Below are 15,407 nucleotides of genomic sequence, written 5' to 3' on the forward strand. Positions count from 1 at the left end.
ATAAGAGGAACAGAATATTTTTAGTTTATAAAATTCCACTTTTATTTCAGTTTCATGGATCAAGTACGTTCTTATTGTATTACTTTTTTCCCATCAATCAATATATAAGATTTCATCGATTCGTTATTTGTAAAAAAAAAAGTATATTTTTCGGATGCCTTATTATTAATATTTTAATAATAGTTATATTTTATAATTTATAAATATTCAAGAACAAATATAAAATAATTACTATAATATTGTAAGAGTTTTATATTATTTCTTTCACTGAAAATAGCCTATTAAGTAACACCTAAAAAACCCTAATTTTTTTCCTCCAAATTGTTTGTTTCTTTTTATTTTTGCCTGGCAGCAATTTGCAATAATAAGCACAGGGGCAGTTGTAAAGAAAAAATGAGAATTTTACTATACACAACAAATCATAAAGTAACCAAAAACTAGAAGCTAGCATAGCCTGCCATGCCTCCAAAATTCTAGCTATCAACCTAATTATCTTCCATGTACTCTGTATTTTCTATCAAAATAACGCATCCCTCTAGGATGGGCAAGAGGGGGACATACCTGTACAAAATGGAATAGCATTACAGAAATCTTAAACCCATGCAACATCCCGCGAGTCACTCAGAAGCTAACTTACTTTTCAGTAGCTAGCTCTGCTCTTTCACCAGCAGCCAGAAGGACAGGGGTTGAATGTGTCTACAAACCAGTGATAGTTTTGGGTCGGCCAGCCTCGCCTACAACATCAAAAGCCTCCCCCACCCGAATAGAAACTGAAGTAGGTTCTAGGTTTTTGTCCAAAGTCATTAACATCCTTGGCTGTACAAGAAAACAACATTATGTGAGACCAAGAAAACCTGCTGCATTTGCAAACACATACCAACACTGAAAAGCAAGTAGCATACTGGTATACTAAAACAAACCTTCATTGCCAAAACAAGGTAGTAAAGAAAAAATGGTATTTCCCCAGAATAATAGATTTCATATCAAGACATGCGTGTAGCATTGTAACCAAACCAGCTAGTGCAGTCCTGGTGATAACAAAAGACAACAAACTTTTTACAAGGTCCAACTAAAATGAAGCACGCAGTAGCATTTTACAGAAAGAAAGCCTCTCCCCCAAGTCAACAGAATATATAATTTTGTGAATGTTTATTTATATGGAAGAACTACTTACAGTGAACACAAAAGGTGATCAGAATGATAGAGATTAAGTGTCAACAGACCCTTCCCCATATGTACTAAACCTTGAGCAATTCGTACCTACAAAAGCAATTCAGACTTAGTTTCTATAGCAAATACATATGTATCATGTAAGAAACTACAAAGATAAATACAAAAAAAGACATACACAGAATAAAAGGCCAGGAACTTTGTAATAAAAACTTGAAAGATTGCGTAGCATGCCAGCTGTGCGAGCATTATTAGTTCCAGCACCTATCAAACCTAAGGAGATAACAGCAGCCTGTAGCACCAATATAAACACTTAAGTGGAAGCTGATCGAAAACAACAAAAAATATAGAGTTCACCTATATTATCATTGCAACATCTAAATCTGTATCATGACTGAGCCTGTTTAAAGTGTCCATTACATTGACTTGTAGAATACATGTGCAACAGATAAAATGGTGAGAAAGAGGCGTATCATAACAACAACAACAACAACAACAACAACAACAGCAACAATAACAACAACAACAACAACAACAAAATATCAATAATCTATCTGCAACTTTCCCAACATTTTGAACTTAAATATAGGATTTTAGAGTAAGATACAACAACTAGTGAAATAAGTAGTTCAGCAAGAAGTAATCAAATTACTTTTGGGTTTGATATACATAAAAGACTAAGAGCCAAAGGAACTGCTCGCTGAATTTTTTGCTCACCATTCTGCAAAAAATGCTTTAGCAAACGAATTGACATATCAAAAAATGCTTCAGTAAACGAATTGACATCTCAAGACCTACCTCTTCAGCCATTGCTACCATGGCAATTCCAAGCATAGCAGAACCCTAGGAGGTTTCAGCGTTTTCGAGATGTGAACAAAGACCAAGAAGCTTCTGAACCTGCATATAATATAGTTTTGTCAAAATTATACTCTAATTTTAGTATTGAACAACATTTTAATGGATTTCAGAGAATACCATAGAGCATTCCTAGTTCCAACATGGGCACTAGAAAGTAGTGTGATATCAATATAATTTCTCATCTTTTTCGAAAAAAATTTTGAGACATCCGAAGTGGCCTCCACACCTTCCTTTTAAGTAAGCATTTCTAAACAGTTAGGATATATTGTTCCAAATTAGCATATCACAATAATCATTTAAGAGAAACAAATATATATCAAGAAGCCTCGAATAAGTTAATCACCTGCTTCTCAAGGTATATGAGACCAAGAGCAAGGACTAGAAGCCGACTTAGGGGCTGCCCTAATTCTAACACACTTCTGTCCGTTAAAGCATCTGTAATTGCCTGCGCAACCTTCCCATTTCTGGAACCCACATAAACCAAACACAATGAAATTGCAGTAAATACAATCACATTAAGGGAGACATTTTCATGTTTAAGTATGGCAGTCAGGTTGTTAAGTATTGATAAACCGTAATTTATACATATTTCTATCCCATGCTTAGCACATTTTATGGATGATTTTTCCTTAAAATTGGTGAATTTGATGCTCCTAATGCCTTAATTTCATGTTTTATACTTAGGTGGGCATAGGAGAGTAAAAGGAACAAGAAACGGGTCAAAAACGGAGAAAATAGGCCAACGTACGAAATCAACACGACCTGGACCTCCTCACACGGGCAGACCACACGGCCGTGTCAATTTGGCAGAATCGAAACACTACTCACACGAGTGGACCACATGCCCGTGCCTATTTAACAGGCTTGACTACGGCCTGAAGTAATCGCACACGGACGTGTTACACGGGCGTGTCCCTGCCGAGCCCAAGTTTAGTCCAATTCGAAAAAGGCCAATTTTGAGGGTTCTTAAGCATTCCAAAGCCTATAAATACACCCTAGAGGAGGAGAAAAAGGGGATACACAGAGAGAGAAGCAGGGAACTACTCAAGGAAAGCTGATTGATCCATCTCAGAAGCCGGATTCATTATCAAGACTGAAGATCTCCCCTCAATTTCCCTTCAGGAGTTTTGGGTTTTTCTTTATGTTTTGTATTCATTATTTTTCTGAAATGTTTACCTTTTTAGTTATGAACTAAAACCCCTAAATACCTAAGGGGAATGAAACCTAAGACAGATCTTGTTATTATTATCTGAATTGTATGATAAATATTTGACTTGTTCTTAATTATGTGTTTTTAATTCTTGTTTTGATATTTCAGGATATTGATTCAAGTTAAGCTCTTATTCAGAGGAGGAATAGACCCTGTCTAAGAGTACATTTTTCATAACTAAGCAGAGTTGGTTGCGTGCCTAGAGATAGAGTGACAAGATTTTGCCGGATTAGGGTGAAACCTTATAAGGGGATCCATAGATCAAGTTAATGCAACCCTAGGGAGTTAATTAGAAAGAGATTTCAATTATTCAACCTAGGGTTAAACGTTGTTAGTCTCGAGAGAGATAATAATATAACTTAGGGATTTCTACGGATCAAGTCAAATGAATAAATCGTCCGATTCAGAGTCAAATAACAAGTGAAGTCTAGGTGGATATTTCTTTAGGTATTGTCTCAATCAATCGAGTTTTCCACAAGTAATTCCCCAATTCTATTTTCTATGAATTCTTAGTTTAGTTAATTAGCTAGTTAAAACAAACCCCATTATTCTTAAGCTAGATAATAAAAAGCCAGTCATTACTAGTACTTTTAGTTCCTTTCAGTTCGACAATCCGGTCTTGCTAAAGCTATACTACTGTATGATAGGTACACTTGCCTTCATTGTGATAATAGTTAGTTTCAAGAACGATTCATTATAAAAATTTAAAACCTGTTACGAATATCACGTATCAAGTATTTATTAATAACATTGGTAAGCTTTCTTTAGAATTATTTATGTACAATCCACAATCTCATCCAAAAAACAAAAGATGGATAGAATTGTTAAATGGTGTGTATCCAATAAAAAATAGCAGAAAAGAGAGAGAAACTTGCTTATCTTGAGCACCTGCATATGCAATCCCCAAACCCATAATTGCACCAATTTAGATTGAAGAATCTTCTTTATTTATATATTCACTCAGAAAGTACCAAAGCCTGAAAATAGCAGACATTATACCTTCTGCATAAACCAAGAGATAAAGAGTAGAAAAAAACTCACAGGATCATAATCATTAGTAACACTACAGTTGACGAGCCCAACTCCTAATAATACTCCAGCAATCACATAGTTATCATCACTATGTAAATACTTGTCAATCTGAGCAAGCCCAGAGTCGACATCCCACAATAGAATCATGCCCTGTTATTTGGAAATCTTAATATTTTAATTGAATTCCTAACAGGAAACTGAGTAACAATTTATGCATGCCCATATGGATGCAAATTTTGTATTTTAATAAACATACCAAACTTGCTACAACACTGATCTTCACATGTTCTTTGTTTTTGAAAAGCCAATTTCTAGATGAACCATCACTTGAAGAGTCAGCTGGGTCTGTCATTAACCTATTATGCAGGGGAAACGTATTAACTAAAAGAAAACAACTAAGCTCCTATGCTTTCATACTTTTAAGTTCTGCAAACCATACCTTGCCAAAACCTGCATTAAGAAAAGCATTGACAAATGTAGGAGCCAAATTTTGTCTAACTGAATCAACATTTGCACCAGCAATAGCGCGACCATCAAGCAAGTGAGCCTAACAAAACCACATATGCCAGTCATCAATTTGATGATGCCAAAAAATAGCTAACACAGACAAAGTTGATGTAAATAAATTTTAACCGGAAGTCCAGACCTTATAGACGTCTTCTGGACATTTAGGCTCCATAACCTCAATATTACGAGCAAGGGTGAGATAACTTTCACTTAATTTAATGTTGTTGATGATAACATGTGACAGTTCTCTGTCTTCATCATCCTTAACCATATCATCATCAAGTTCAAAATTAATCCCCTACAAAAAGTAAATAAATTAATACCCCTATTCTTCAACATGACTAACAATTCTAAACAAATTTGAATTAAAAAAACCAAAATTTAAACATAAGAAAATAATCTTCCACAATTAGAAGAAACTATGAACCACCTCACATACTCAGCAAAAAACAATTCAAATCTATTGAGCACAAAGAATCGAGGCAAATCAAACGTAGAACTTACTTGTCGAGCAAGAATGTAGCAAAATTGCTTTTTCATCAGTAGATCATCACAAGAAGTGAACACATCACAAACATGCTGTAAGAGCACATTCTAAATTGCTAGTGAGAATTAATAACTGACATTATGAGAAAGGAGTTTCTCAAGAATGCTACATCGCATGAATTAGAGGAACATAACAGAAACAAACCTCCAGATTGTTAAGGAAAGTGCAATCTGAAGTGCACTTGCAAATTCGTAAAATACAAGATATATTGAGTATGCAATATTCATAAATAAAATGTCATCTGGATCCGGAAGATATATGCAATGTATTGTCAATATGAAATGTCAACAGATGAGAGAAAGAGGAACTGTAGCATTTATGCATAACGCTAAATTAGATTTCTAGTTAAAAACTTTTAGTTCAGTACTTAAAACATAATAAATTTTGAATATGATTGATCGAGAATACTCGATTAAAATTCAACAAAGAAGCATACAGCAGGAGAACAATAAATAACGCTTCCTATAAATTGTCTAATAAACAAGTTGTTCACAAGCTTTAATTTCCAGTTACCTTGCAGCACTGGTGAGGTATAGACAAGTTTTCCTAAAATTTGTAATATCAACATGCTCAGTTAAAGGGTCAAGATCGTCAACTTGCAATTGGATGTAAATCATATGTTTCAAGTTCTATAAAAGCAGGAGGGTCCTAAAATAAATAACTGAAGAAAAAAAAAGTTGATGGATACCTCCATCAAGAGATCAATAGCTTTAAATTCATCATTGTACTGTACAGAACGTGCAAATATGTTGGAAACTGGAAAGCATGGCAAACACTGGAAAAACAAATTTCTTCTGCAATACATAAATTTCTTGTTGATATAATAAGATAACTAAACCTCCATGTGAAAAGCAACAATTTGTTCTACAAGCTCCATTAGATCATCAACTGAGGCATCTTCACTCTGTATTAACGGAAAAGGCAAGTAAATACAATATCTCACCATTAAAGAGAAACCTATAATGACAATTATTTTGAAGTGCATCACTCATAAGACTACTAGATGTCTATAGATCATTAGAGTTCTAACCTGTCGCATCGGATACTCTTGCAAAATTTCTCTTGCCAAGATCCTGACAACAAATAAATTAATAAGGCCAAAAAGGTTTCTGCTAGGTTTTCCAACAACATGAGAAGGAAAATATTCACATAGGTCATTCTTTGGATATGGATTCTAAGAAATGAAAGTTGGATTAGGAAGACAAATAATAGTAAACTATTATCATGATCTAAACAAGGTCGGCCAACAATAGCGAATGAAACACTTGTTATACAAATTTTCTAGTAGCAAAGGAGTAAATATAATAACTTATCAAACCAAATAAATGCTCACCTAACATATTCATGGCCTCATGAACAAATGTCGCCTTCTGAACCCAATAATTTGTATTTCAAACTTTCCTATTTGATTTTTAAATAAAAGAAATAAATAATAATAATAGATAATTTGGAGCAAAAGCAAGAGGGGATTGAGAAGATAAAACAAAACTTATGTAAGTATGATAAAAAACTGAGGGTTACCCGCTTGACCTCTGCAGACACGGTCAATGCCAACACAGATAATATATAAGCTAGGTATTTCCGCAAACAAAAAAAAGTAATTTAATAATGTAGTACCTATGAAGAAAAAAATATAACTAGAGAAGAAAATTCTTAAAATAGAAGAAAGTTCTTGATTTGTAGAATATAGTTAGTTGTAAGATGAATTTATTAACCTAATTAACAAACAAAAAAAGCTACTGAAACCAATAATTAAATCACTTAAATTGCATATATAAAGGAATAATTTCATGTATATTACCAACAAAGTCCTAATATTAAATAATGACTCCATCATAATCATCCTTCCTTGCATTGCTTAGCCAAATTACATTTACAAAAGGTATAATGAAATATCATTAAAGCAAAACAAATAATACCTTCAAATTTGAATCAAGCATAGTCTCATAAAATGCCTTTAGGGTTCCGTAATGGGGTCGGAGAAACTTCAACAACTTTGGAACATAAGTCATGGAGCTGATTGAGGTGCGGACTTCTTGCCTAAAAAGGATATAAAACCCAAATATAAAAATGATGTTGTATTTTGGCATTGGAATTACTCCCACAAACAGTAAAACGCATCAGCCTGATCAAATGTTAATAAAGCATACAAGCATTGAATGAAACAGTGAACAATAAAATAAACTCTTATTTCCTCTACATTTTTTAACTTCAAATTAGCAAATAATAGATTACCTCATGCTCTCAAGAGCTACTTTCTGGACTTCAGGATCAACATCATAAATTCTCTCTACGTATAACTCCAAATGTTGCGAAAGAGCCAAGTCTTCTTCCGATTGTGCATGCTAAGAAAACAAAAATCACCTAATATAAGATAAAATAAAAACAAATGGATAAAGATAACTAAAGCATAAGCTCGAAACAGGGACTCACAAGATCCTCCTTGTTAATATCTTTCTTCTTGGTATCCTTGGGCAGAGGCTTGGTTTGGGTAGTTCCGGTGCCATTTTCCAGATAAGCCATGAAAACTAGGGCTCACGGTTTCTAACTTTTCGGTTGAGAATGAGAATGAGAATGAGAATTTGAATGAGAATGAGTTTTTTTTTTTTCAATTCATCTAGGATGACCCAAGACTCTTTATATAGGATGAGTTTCAACTATGATTAAACTTAATTATTTTAATATTAAATTTAAAATATTTATCTTTATATAGGGAGTGTAATGTTAAAAGATGTCAACGTCTGAGGCTGCCTTCTCACAAAGTATGGCCATGCTAGAAGTGACTAAAGAAAAGATTTTGTAAAATAACCAAATTAAAATTAATGAAATAAAACTAACATCACAATGTTTAATTGATATTTTAAAAATTAATAAATAAATACGACTAAGTGAGATGTGTTTAAATGAATTACTCTATATTTATTAAATTAAGTTTCAATTTTGCCAACAATGCTAAAAGTTGTAATGTTTGTTTAATTGGGGTTTAATCTATACTATTTATAAATTCTAATATGAATTACAGTATGATTAATTACTATATTAATTAAGTTTCATAGAATTTGTTCCACGAAAACACAAATACAATACAAATTACACTGAGATTTTGATGCATGTAAAACACAAATACCAATATATACATCATCGAGAGTAACTATAAAAAGGCTAGCAAACCAAAGTTCTAATAGGATTCTATTTTATCACATCTTTTCTTCATCTATAAAACCACTTGAATCCCCCGAAGCCATTTAAGATCTACAATGGCAATGGTGGAAGTTGGAAAAAGCTATGAATATGTACATCAAAATTGGGGTCATCGAATTCCAATTGTGAAAAAAAAATGGGTCAAACTTCGGTTGAAGAAAATTATTATTACGATTGGGATAATCAGCTTTTGGTGGGGTTTCAATTTTTGCCGACGACTGAAGAATTGGTGAAGCAATATTTGATGAAAGTGTTGGGTAATCGGTTGCCTGTTTCGGATTTTCTAGTAGTTGAAGAAGCTGAAGTTTACAGCACGCCTCCAATGAGTTCTGGTACAGTGGTGGCCCAAATTCGTCCTGCCCAGACCCAAATAAAACAAAAACAAATATATTAAAGACTCCATTTACAAATTAAAAACCTTAAAAGCCCAACAACCCAAAGCTCAATAGCCCAAAACCTAAAAACTAAATAGGAAACCCTAGCTCCCCCTAAGGCATCAGCGTAAAACGGAGAAACAAAAGACGTAGGATAGAAACAGAGCAGAAGCAGAGAAAGAAAAAAAAAAGAAAAACAAATATATTTGTAATATTCGGCTATAAAGCCCGAATCCTTTGTAACTTTCGACGGAGAATGAAATAAAATACAAACAAAAAATTCAAAAAAAACTAAGTTCATTTGCTATTTATTTGTTTTCTTTTCTAAAAAAATTATAACAAAAACAGAAAGCTTAATTTTTTTACCTGATTCGCTGCATCGCCGCCGTGGGTGGGTAAGGCCACCGTCCCCGAGGAAGGACGGCCCCTTTTCGAAGCGAGAGGCCCTTGGGTTCGTTTGGACCCGCCTGGGATATGTCGGAAAAGAGGGCTTGAGGGATGTATGTTCTAAAAAATGAGGAATTGATGGGTCTTTTTATTTAGTGTAGAAGGCATCGCCTTCAAATCTGGGCTAAAGGGGGCAAAACGGTCAAAAGGAGGCATTTCATGAACTACGATGACGACCGGTGGCCGCAGCGGCGGTTCACTAGACCTCATGGCCGGCCTAAGGGCCATCTTCAGAGAAAAAAGAGAGAAAATAGGAATGATTTTTTTAAAAAAAGTTAAAATTAAAATAGGAAACAAAAATTAAGAAAACTAATTTACTTTATATTCCATTTTTAGGGTACGTTTGTTTCCCAGGAAAACTTTATAATCCAAATAAGATAATATCTTATCATTTTCTTTCCTTAACTCTCCTCTATTTTATTTTCTTTTATTTAACATTAATCCAAATGTGGTGTAAAATTAAATACACAACAATTTAATTAATAACTTCTATAATAATAAAAAGTATTCATGAACCAATAGAAATCCATAAAAATTTAAAATTCATTTTATCCTCTTTATTGAATTGATATTGTAAGTTAATTAATCATTAATTTAATTAGAAAATGATTAAAAATCATTCCTTTTACAAAATTAAGTGTATTATTATAAATTTGTTGTATTTTCTTTCTTTATTTTATATATAAAATCAATAAAATTTCATATACGTTAAATTTTGAATTTAAGGTATTATGATTTTTTAAAAATATCAATTCTATCATTTTAATCGAGGCTTGATTTTATTATTATATAAATGTATCACAATTTAATAAATATAAGTTTGATTTGGACGGTAAATTATTCTAATAACCTATAATAACACGTTTTAATCTAATAATATTTGTTTGCTCCTCCCCAATGAAAAATCAAATATATATAGCTGGTAATTTCACATTTTTAAATGTTTCTTTTTTCAATTTGAAGTATTAGGTCGGATTTAGAGTCCCTTTAAATGAGCAGTGCATTTATTTACGGTTAGTGTAAAAATAACAGTGCTGATGAGATTAGATACTTTAACAATATAGTAATGTGAGACAAATAAAAGCTAAACGCATCTGCATTGAAGTAAATGTCCATCCAAAAGGGAGTTTGGATTTCGTAATTAATGTATTTATTTAATTTTTTATATTTTATCATATTCTACATGTATTTAAAGTATTTTATATTTACATAATTTTGAATATGTTTATTATTTTATAATTTATGTAAGGATTGCTTTTACTTGGTTGATGTGGTGTTTTAAGATTATTCAATATTATCATATGAAAATTTTAAATATATATATGTTTGTGTGTTAAATTTTAAGTGATGGCATAATATAATTTCAAGATGTCCTTTCATCAAATTTTGATGTTTGTCAAGTTTAATAATTAAAATGGATCTATTTGTCAAATTTAAGTACAATAGACAAAAAAAAATGCATCAATTCATACCAAATTATTAAGTTGAAGGCTAAAAGTTAAATTAACCTATTAGAATATATTTAAATCAATTTATATATAACTTCTTTTTCAATACAAAAGATGTGATTGTTTAGACTTTAGACTAAAATAGTCCACATCGTATCAATGTGAGTATCGTTTTTGTTTTAGTATTATTATGTACTGGAATAAGTATGTTTTAATATATTGTCTCGGGTTTATTAATGTTTTTAAATATTTTTCACACATGTATTTAAAGCAAACAATTTAATTTAACATATAGCAACAATCTTTGCCGTATTTCACATTACCTACCATGCCAAATGATTAGAATTATACACATAACATTGGCAAGATCACAAGATATATGTTTCATATACCATTTCGCAACTAATAAATATTTTGCCATTCATGCAATGAATTTCATTTCTCAACAATTCATTGACTGTTTTACCCAAAGAACTATAGTAAATTAACTTTGGATACACGAGAAAATTTATGCTCACACAAGCTGATCATTGGGACATTAACCAATACACGATGCTGCTTACACAAACTGAAGAGAATCTGGAACAAATGCTAGATTACACTACGGCGGTTATTATACCCCACATTCCAATTCACCAGAAGACTATCACGTGGCGGATTACACTATGCCAAACAGATAACTTCACAACTCTATGCCTTAAATCCGAATTCGCCAGACTCGGGGTGTGACAATTGTTGGGACTTCCAGTACGCCCCGTGGCGTAACAAAAAAATTATTCCGACTATCCACAACGAAGGATCCATGTACGAGGAATGAATAAGGTTGAAATAAGGTTGAAAATATACCTTTTTACTGAAACGTTGAAAAGATGCTGCTGATTCGGTGTCGGTTCCAAGCCACAACAAAAATGTCCCGGCCACTACGTAGTCCACCCCTTAAAAAACGAACAACCACTTTCTCTTGAACTTTTCAAAGAGAATTAAAAATGGCTGCCAGACCTTTTAAATTATTAAGTTGATAACCTCAACACACTAAGGGATTATCTTACTTTTATCCTCTTTGATATCACATATTAAAAAGGAAAACCAAGATTATTCCATTATTAATAGAGAAGACAAATTGAAAGTTAGAAAAGGAATTATATTATTTCCAAAAGAATATATCATTATTCCTATTAATAGAGAAGACAAATGAAAAGTTAGAAAAAATGAATTATATCCTTTCCAAAATAATATTAATTTCCATATCTTTTATATTTTGACCAATTAATTCATACAACTGTTTATATTAATAAATTTGGTAAATATATACAATTAACATTTTGTATGAATCAAATTCATATATTAATTATATTCTTTCCAAAATAATATTAATTTCCATGTCTTTTATATTTTGACCGAAATTAATTAATATAACTGTTTGTATTAATAAATTCGGTAAAATATATACAATTAATATCTTGTATGAATCAAATTAATATATTAATTTTATCTATGTTCTCTATTTGTGTACAACAATTTTGTACATATAATGTGTTCAATATTTAACTATTAAATTAAATTAATTCAACAATTAATTTAATTCATGTGACAATCCAATACAATACGAAATGTATTTAAATTCTGTTCGTTTCAACTATAGGGTGTGACCCTGTAGGCTCTTTTAATGTTGGTAGTAATAGTAGAACGTTTCTAACATTACAAGCAATGAGTGAAATCTAGCAATGCATTATTGCCACCCAAGTTAGAAGAAGTCGTTATTCGACATAACTTTTCTATGATAATCTTTTCATGTATTATATCTTTTTATCCTTAATAACTAGGTTGGACACAAGTCATGGAAAAGTCACACTTTTATAGTCCAATCTCATATTTTTTTATTTTCTAAGTAGACTATAATAAACAAATAAGTGTGATATCTCATATCAACTTATTCGAGCATGACTTTGCATTTCTAGTCTCACTCCATCAAGAGGCCTAAGATATTACTCCCATTATGTAGGAGGGATAAATCTTATCTTGATCAACCATATCCCATTACATGGATTATGGTATATCCAACATCAATCTTTTTAGTACAAACTATTACGGTAGACATTTTAACTATATCAAAATATATGACCTACGATGTTGGGACAATGATGATATCGAGTCTGAGGACCATATACATAGTTATCACTATGAGTAATATTGTGACTATTACATAATAATCCAAGAAACATACTCATAACGGGTCAGTTCAATATGTTGTTCTCTAACACATACTCATGTATTAATTTTGACATCCCTATGTCAATGACAATTCTTTGTCATCAATCAACTACACATTAGTCTCAATGCATTATTATTGTTCAAGCCCACAATAATACTTGACTAATGACTTTTTTAAGAATAATCATATTTTCTTAAGACTTTATTACAATTTAGTTTATTTATATACATAGAAAAAAAACTGAAATAATAATGACAATTGTCTTATATTAATAAACAGGGTAAAACAAGTATGTGATTACAATCATCTCATGATTGATCTTTGGGCATACTCTAACAACAATATGTGTAAGAAGGGGTATTTCTACAAAGGAATTCTTCTAAATTTTGTTTATAATTTCCTTCTCATCTGCATTATCTTACTCGATTGCTTCAAATAAGAGAAAGTTAAGGAAAACTCTGCATGCGGCGGTGAATGTGAGACTCGAGTTTGAAAAGTAAAGAATATAGTAAGTTGGTAAGCTTCTAAGTCTCTCTATACTTGTGAATTAGAGAAAAAGAGAAATAAGTATCCTTAAAAAACTTTTTTATAATAATGGATTCGAGGTTTTAAGGTTTGAATACCTTTGGTTTAACTGATATATATGGTATTCATGCTTAGTTTTTAGGATGAATGATGCTCTAGAGTTTAGACAAGTTAAGTTGATGAAGACGAATGATTTAAGGTGAGTAACTGTACTCTACTTTTGGGTGATTGATGGATGTTGTGCTACTTGTGTATACTACGTCTATACCTACTTTGAGATCTATTTGATTCCTATTGCTGTATATAATTACAGTAAACGAGTATGTCATGCGTACTTATGGTTGTGTGAATTCATAGATGTTTACAAGTATGCTATGTGTGATAGAATTGTGTATTGATGTATTAAAGTGTGGCGTACTCCTTGTTATAATAGTATTTGAAATGGCATGCGTAAAATTTTTGTTTATAAAATGCGAAGTACGGAGGGAGTTACTTTGACAAGTTAGTTTAAGATAAGAAAATTGGGCAAAATGGAGGAATGATTGGATTGATAGGTGACATAGCATAATGAGTAGTAGGAGAGAGCCAGGGAAGAAGTGTTTCAAGTTTTTGGGAACAATAAACCCGATTATGATGACTTGAATGGCTCGAAGATAGTAAGTTTGATTAATATATATTATTTGAACATGTATAGTATTTCTTGCTTAATTTTGATGATTTGATATTGATATTTGTTTAAATGTTACTAGGTAAACATGATATTGCTAGAAGTGATGACACTATATCCCTCAACGTCCCTAATTCGATACATAAAAAAAGAGACGAAGATGTGATATATGAGTCTTTCAACAGGGTGCAACTGTTCATGCCATTGCATTTTCTACATAGAGCTAAAGAACAATAGGGAGAAGACGTGATGGAGTTCAAGCCAGAGAGATTTTCAAAAGGGATGTTTAAGGGAACGAAGGATAAAAATCCTACTTCCTTTCGAATAGGGCCCTAAAATATACGTTGGAAAAAATTTGCGATGCTTGAATCCAAATTGGCCATTGCCAAAATCTTGCAGAACTTCTCATTTCAACTATCTCCAACTTATACTCACACCCCACATGTTGCTGTCACACTTCAACCTCATTATGGTGCTTGAGTCATATTACATAAACTAGGAGAATGTAAGTGAAGAATGCTTGCTTTTCTATTCTCTCTATCTAAAACTACAGCTGCATGTAACAATATCATGTGAAAAAGCTTAAGATTTTATGATTTTATATATATATATATATATAATTTTTAGTTTTTCTCTAGCTACTTGTAAAACATTAAAAGAAAAAAATTAATAATCAATGTTTGCCTTAATTCGATTAAAACTTAAAACTAATTATCTATCCAATTCTGTACTCTTTGATTGCTTGGATTTACAAAAAAAACTCGTTTCTGATACTTAAACATAGAATGTTTTTCATTGTCTTGAATGGAATTAGAAGAACTAATGTTACAGGTCTTTTTTTTTTACTTGTATCATTCTGAAAATAATAACCAAATTAGTATCCTCATTAACTGAAGCCAACTATATACAAATAGTATGGGGAATGAAGGAATGAGTGATACATTTATTGGTTACCATTCCATTTCAATCAAAATTAGGTTGTTTTAAGAAGTTTAATAATTCTCGTCCACCCCTATTCAACAATTCTACTACAGGGTATAGAAACAAGCTGTTCACTAGAAAGAAATTAAGAAAGCTATAGCAATTTGCAATTATAAGCACCAGGGGCAGTTGTAAAGAAAAAAAGGGAATTTTACGATACAAAAAAAATCATAAAGTAAACAAAAACTAGAAGCTAATGTAGCCTACCATGCCTCCACAATTCTAACT

At 31.8% G+C, this 15,407-nt stretch overlaps 1 pseudogene; it reads right to left on the reverse strand.

Annotated features, from left to right (window-relative positions):
• Window positions 1-306: 306 nt before the first annotated feature.
• LOC108467473 (26S proteasome non-ATPase regulatory subunit 2 homolog A-like) lies at window positions 307-9,574 on the reverse strand (annotated as a pseudogene).
• Window positions 9,575-15,407: the final 5,833 nt, after the last annotated feature.

Source organism: Gossypium arboreum, chromosome 8 (assembly GCF_025698485.1).
Source record: "Gossypium arboreum isolate Shixiya-1 chromosome 8, ASM2569848v2, whole genome shotgun sequence".
NCBI classification, from domain to species: Eukaryota; Viridiplantae; Streptophyta; class Magnoliopsida; order Malvales; family Malvaceae; genus Gossypium; species Gossypium arboreum.